A 6,536-nucleotide genomic window follows, 5' to 3' on the forward strand; every position below is an offset into this window, starting at 1 on the left:
TACAATCATTCCTATACATTATGTTTTATAAAATTAATCACCATTGAACTATGCCCACCCTGTGTTTCTAGTTCCCCACCAGATATTTCCCATTTCCTTTAGCTCTCTTCCTCTACCCAGCAAATTGTGTGACCCTATGATCTCCCCTGCCCATCTTGCCCCCTCTGCTTCCACTCTTCCCGCCCCTTGGGCCCTCATTCACATTTTACTAGTTATCTTTCTGTTTCTACAAAATGGTCATATACAGTATTTGTCCCTATGAGACTAAGTTAGTTCACTCAACATAATGTTCTCCAGTCTCTCCCAGATTACCTAATATTTGTCAAAATTGTTGCTCTTGAGTGCTGCATAATATTCCATCATGTGAATGTACTGCTATTTCTCAATCCGTTCAATTATAGTTGTCTATTTGGGTTGTTTTTGTGTTCTTGCAATTGTGAATAATGCTGCTATAAGCATTGAAGTACAAGTCTGTGTTTGTGTTGCAGTTCGCAGAAGTGTTTTGTAGTTTTCTTTGTAAAGGTCTTTTGTGTTTCTGATTAGGCTTATTCGTAAGTATCTCAATTTGTGGTTGGCTATTGTCAATGGTATGGAACTTTGGTGACATAGTGGCAAGAAGCTGCACTGCAATTCCAAAGGCATGCAGTTCAAATCCACCAGCTGTTTGTGGGAGAAGGATGGGCAATCTCCTCCTGTAAGGTTAACTGCCTCTGAAAATCCAACAGAGGGTCGGCTATTGGTCAGTTTTAACTCGGTAGTACACAACAACAAAAATTGCAAATGGTATTGCGTTCTTAGTTTCCTTAACTATGCTTTCTTTGTTAGTGTAGAGGAATTCCACTGATTTTTGTTTACTGATCTTATATCCTGTCACTACTAAATTGGCCTACTAGCTCTACAGTTTTTTGTGTTTCTTTTTTGGTTTACTTGCAAAGTTCATATAGTGTTTCACATTCTTCATTTACATTGTTTTTCATGCAATCATTCTCATGCATTATGTTTTATAATATTAATCACCATTGGACCTAACCCGCAATGACCCTGTCTTTTTGCCCAGATCCTTCCTCTTTCCTTACCCCCTCTAACAGTTTTGACATTGAGTCTTTGGTATTTTCTGTGTGCACTATTTTATCATCGGCATATAGAGACACTTTAACCACCTCTTTACCAATCTGAATGCCTCTAATTTCCTTCTCTTGTCATATTGCCCTAGTAAGTAATTCCAACCCAATATTAAACAGGAATGGTGACAGTGGACATCCTTGTCTAGTCTGTGAACACAAGGAGAACAATTTTAGTCTTTCTCCATAAAGAATGATATTTGTTATTGGTTTTGCACACACACTTTTCACTATACCGAGGAAATTCCTTTCTATTCCTATTTTTCTGGGTGTTTTAATCAGGAAATGGTAGTGGATTTTTTTTTTTCAAGGACTTTTCTGCACCAACTGATAGGATGATACGGTTCTCGTTATTTGTTTTTTGTTAATTAATTACATTAATTGTTTTTATTTGTTGAACATCCTTGAATATCTGCTATGAATCCCACTTGATCAGGATGAATTAATTATTTTTATATGCTGTTGAATTCTATTGACCGGAATTTTGTTAAGGATTTTTGCACCTGTATTCATGAGAGACACTGGTCTGTAGTGTTCTTATTTGATAATATCTTCACCTGGTTTTGGTATTAGAGTTATGCTTGCTTCATAGAATGACTCTGGGAGTTTCTTCTTATTCTATTCTTCAAAATAAGTAGAATTGGTGTTAGATCTTTTCTAAATGTTTGATAGAATTCGGCCAGGAGCCATCTGGTCTAGGACTTTTTTTATTGTGAGAGAATTATTTTATGGCCTGCTCATTTTCTTCTTTTGTGATAGGTCTGTTTTAGGCTATGGTATAAAGAGGCTGACAAATATAGCCAGAAATGCACAATCAGGAGGTGATAAAGTTGATGAATGGGACCTTCTAAAGTTTAAATCCCTGTGTGCATCAAAAACTTTTTCCAATAGGATGAAAAGAAAACCCAATGACTAGGAAAAACATTTGACAATACCATTTCAGACAATACTCTCATAACAAAAATTTACAGAATACTACATGGTCTCCACAATAAAAAAGACTGATAATACAATTATAAAATGGACAAAAGACATAGAAAAACTGTTCACAGAAGAAGATATTCAGATGGCCAACAGACACATAAATAAATGCTCAAAATACTGGCCATAAGAGAGATATAAATTAAAACCACAATGAGATATAACCTGACACAAGTATCAGTGGCAAAGTTTAACAGGACAGAAGCAGTAAATGTTGGAAAGGATGCAGAGAGACTGAACTCTCATACATAGTTGGTGGGATTGTAAAAACCACTCTGAAAAACAGGTTGGTGTTTCACCAAAAAGCTGACTATATATATTCCATTTGACTGAGTTATTCCATTGCTAGGAATGTATCCCAAGAAAATTAGAATTGAAACACAAACAGAGATTTGTAAATCAATGGAAAGAGTCCAAATGTCTAACCACAATCAAATGGTTTGAGAAAGTGTGGTACATTCAAATGATGAAATACACATTGCACACAGAAGCAACAATTTAAAAAATATTACATAACTTGGGAGAGACTGGAGAGCATTATGTTGAGTGAATTAATTCAGTCTCTTAAGAACAAATGCTGCATAAGACTTTAATGTAGAAATAGAAGGATAACTAGTAAAACATGTATGAGTCTCGAAAGGGGAAAGGGATAGGAGCAGAGGGGTGAGGATGGGCATGGGAATATCATAGGGTCACATAATTTGGTGGGTGAAGGGAGGGGGTAAAAGAAATTGGAGAGATCCAGCAGTGACCTGAAACAACAGGACATAGTTTAAGGGTGATTAATTTTATGAAGCATAATACATTAGAATGATTGTATGAAACACATGTGAATGAAGGGAAGTGTGAAAAACAATGTATATGAATTTGGTATACAAACCAGTATAAAAAGAAAATTTTAAAAGGGATACATTTGTTACATAGCAGCATCATTCTAGACCAACAAAATGAGATTGTCAGCATATGCACTTGTACTCACTAATTTTTTGCTTGCATGTCTTATTTTGTTCTGGATAACTGGGATAATCTCCTGGATGATACTCAGGTCCCGAAAGGAAATTTTAATGATGATGGACATATATTATTTTCATAGAACTGTGTATGTTCTACCTTCTGGGGGGTGAGGGGAACAACCCTAAATGTTCTAAGAGAAAATATTAGCTAAATTACATAAATCTGTGTTTGGTCACCTAATTAGGTTTTACTTTAAATGATTACTTGATACATATGACACTTTAAGACTGAAGGGATCATTTCCCCAATAGTACGTTCCCACTCTCTTCTTTCCTTAATTGGATTCCTTATTCCTATAAAATCAGTCTTTATGAATCATAATCAAGACCTTATTTCTATTTTGAATGAGATTTTCTTAATTAAACATGAAACTTATTTCAATACTCAAATCTCACTAGAAAACACAGACATTTCTTTTTTTAACAGTTTCTAAACTTCCCTTCTCTTACCATACAAGATTTTAGAACTAAGTATGTGAAAGGATCAACCTAGTCCACTAACTCCCTAGAGGCAATTCCCATGCACATCTAGGTTCACACACTGCTTCATACCTAACACCCTACTTCACCAAGGTTTCTTGAAAGCCGAGCTGTTTCATATTCATCTCAGGATCCTCCAGGCCTTGTAGCTGACCTGGAGTACCACAGACCTTCCATGTATCTTCATGAACTAATTTGTTGAATTTTAAGTGAAGATAACCAGAACTCTTGAAATGGTGTCACTGATGTTTTTGAAGCCTTTTTTGGGACTTTTTAGGAGTTTCCTTATCATCAGTTATTAATTTGATCTTACAATAAAAATTGTCTCCTAGGAAGAAGAAAAGCTTGAAGGAGAATGATTTAAGGCCATTTGATCTTTCTCCCTAGTTCTGCTTTGGTCTTCTACTGATGCTTTAAGTAAAGAGAGGGAAAAGTTTAGAAATAGTGGGTCAGCTTCTCAGTGGAAAAAAGAAGCATTCATTGATTGGCTTTAACTACAGGAAGCATTCTTGAGCCTGCACTTGGAATGCAGCTCTAAGATCAATTGAAATACTTGGAAAGCTTCTTCTTTGGAGAGGAAAGGATATGAAGGGTGAAAAGGACAGAACTTCAGACTTACTTGGACTGAATTCTCATAAATATCTAAGCTACTTATATATTCCATTTATATTTTAAAAACGGAACAAATTATTATTTATTAATGTATTAGAAATATTCATTTTAATGTGTATATTAGATTCAGGGGTAAATTATGATCTGGTAAGATTTATGCATTAGAATCAACGATACTGAATAATAAGATTTAGCTTTACATTTTTATATGCATTTCTGATACCTTTGCATAATCAAAGTATATTTATGACTATTTAATAGCACTTGGGGCATAATTTTACCATTTTAAATTATTTTAGTGGATTTATCCCTTGTGAGATGTTATTGAACATGACTATATTTCATTTACTGTTGAATTCTTGGTCTTTCCTTAATTATAACATTGTTGTTATGAGGAAAATATTCCATTTTATGAAAGCCATGACTTCCAAGAATACAGTATGGTAAAGAGAGGTCAGGGACTAGAAAATTGAGGAATGTGGACTTAAGGTTACCGTGACAGTGATAACAAAAAAGGTTTTAGGGGAAAAGGCGGCAGGGGGCTGGCTAAAGACTATCAAGTGAATCAACAGCAAAGGTTTTCTAGAGCCTCAATCTGTCATTTAAATGGAAGGAGATATAGCAAAAGAGCCAGACCCTGAATGAAGGTGGTTATAGTTACTATTTAACTTTATTATTTAATAGTCACTTACTGTTGAGAAAGTATTGTGTGCTGCTGTTATGTACCATTGAGTTAAGCTGACCCACAGTTGGCACTCCAGCAGGCTTTGATACAGCGAATCACACAGGAGGAGACTGCCCCTCTTTCTCCTGTGGAGCCGCTGGTGGATTTGAGCCACCTACCTCTGGGTTGGCAGCACAAACCCTAACCACTGAGTCATATTCCTTTACACAGTTTACAGGAAACAGAACACTTGGGTCATAAAGAATAAATGCATTTATCATGCTTTATTAGTACAACAAAATTTACCCAGGCACTGCGCACTTTGGAGAAAATAAAGACAATTAAAACTCAATCACTGTCCTCAAAATGCATAGGAGACAAATGTCACAGTAAAATAAATGCTATAGTAAAGACAATATCCAGTTTTCCTACAAACATAGTTCTCACATTTCCAAGTTCCAATCACTAATATCTGCTTGCAACTCTTCCTCTCCCTTTGTGTTTCCCAGTAGGAAGGCTCAGTCTCTGATGGGAGCCACTCTAAGTGTGCTCTTTATACATTCAGTTTTTGAAGGCTTGTTGTTTCAGAAGTGGGTGGCCAATCTTTCTCCCTAGTCTGTCTCACTTTGGATGCACAGTGTTAGAACAGTATCAGACAGACCCGTATTTGACCCAAATACAAAATTAAATCTTGTTGGTTGCTCTCAAGTTAGTTTCAACTCATAAATCTTACCAGATCATAAATATTATCCTGAAGCTAATATACATATTAAAAAGAATATTTCTATAATATTATTAAATACTAATTTGTTCTGCATTTTAAATACAAGTTGAATATCTGATGATCATGTTGATAGCTTAGGTCTCTTTTAAAGGTAGTCAGTCCCAGCAAATTTTATTTTCTGCCTTTTTTTTAACTCTTCACCAGTTTTACTGTCTGAAATTGAAACTTTCTAAGTAATCAAATTGAACCAAAGAGGGAGGGCAGTGTAAGAGTCCATAAGACAGAAAGGGAATAATATATAGAATGTATGTTAATATTTCATAGAGTCCCCCCTTACAAGCATAGCTTTCATTGACTATCAGATGAGTCAGTTCCTTTTATCCAGAAAACTCTTTACAGGCTTGTCGAAATTGAAAAATTAAATGCCTCAGATACAGCATAGGTTGAGTAAGCTTTTTACATAATGAAAGAGAAAATTAAACACCAATTACAATAAGATAGAAAAATAAGCTCCAAAGTCCAAGCACTATTTAGATATATGGTATAGGTGATTTCTAAAATACATATAAGTCTAATTTTCTGAATTTATACTGTATATACTAATTATTGCATATCCACAATACAAAGAATTTCTGGAACTATATCACATGCTTATATTATCAGGAATACCAGTACTTTAAGGGGTCATTTGTGGTTCAGTGGTAAAATGTTCCTCTTCCATATAGTATTCCTAATCAATACACTACTTGTCTGTTATTTTTTTCCTTTTTCATATTGCTATGATAGATCTCTGCTGGCCTAGTTGTAAAAAGCGGCACCACAATCCCAAAGGCATGTGGTTCGTATCCACCAGCTGCTCTATGGGAAAAACCTGGGCAATTTCTTCCCATGTGATTTACAGTCTGCTGGAAGATAAGCTATGAGTCAATTTCAATTCAACA

The sequence above is a fragment of the Elephantulus edwardii genome, unplaced genomic scaffold, assembly GCF_000299155.1.
Source record: "Elephantulus edwardii isolate Elephantulus edwardi_28Jun2011 unplaced genomic scaffold, EleEdw1.0 scaffold00047, whole genome shotgun sequence".
NCBI classification, from domain to species: domain Eukaryota; kingdom Metazoa; phylum Chordata; class Mammalia; order Macroscelidea; family Macroscelididae; genus Elephantulus; species Elephantulus edwardii.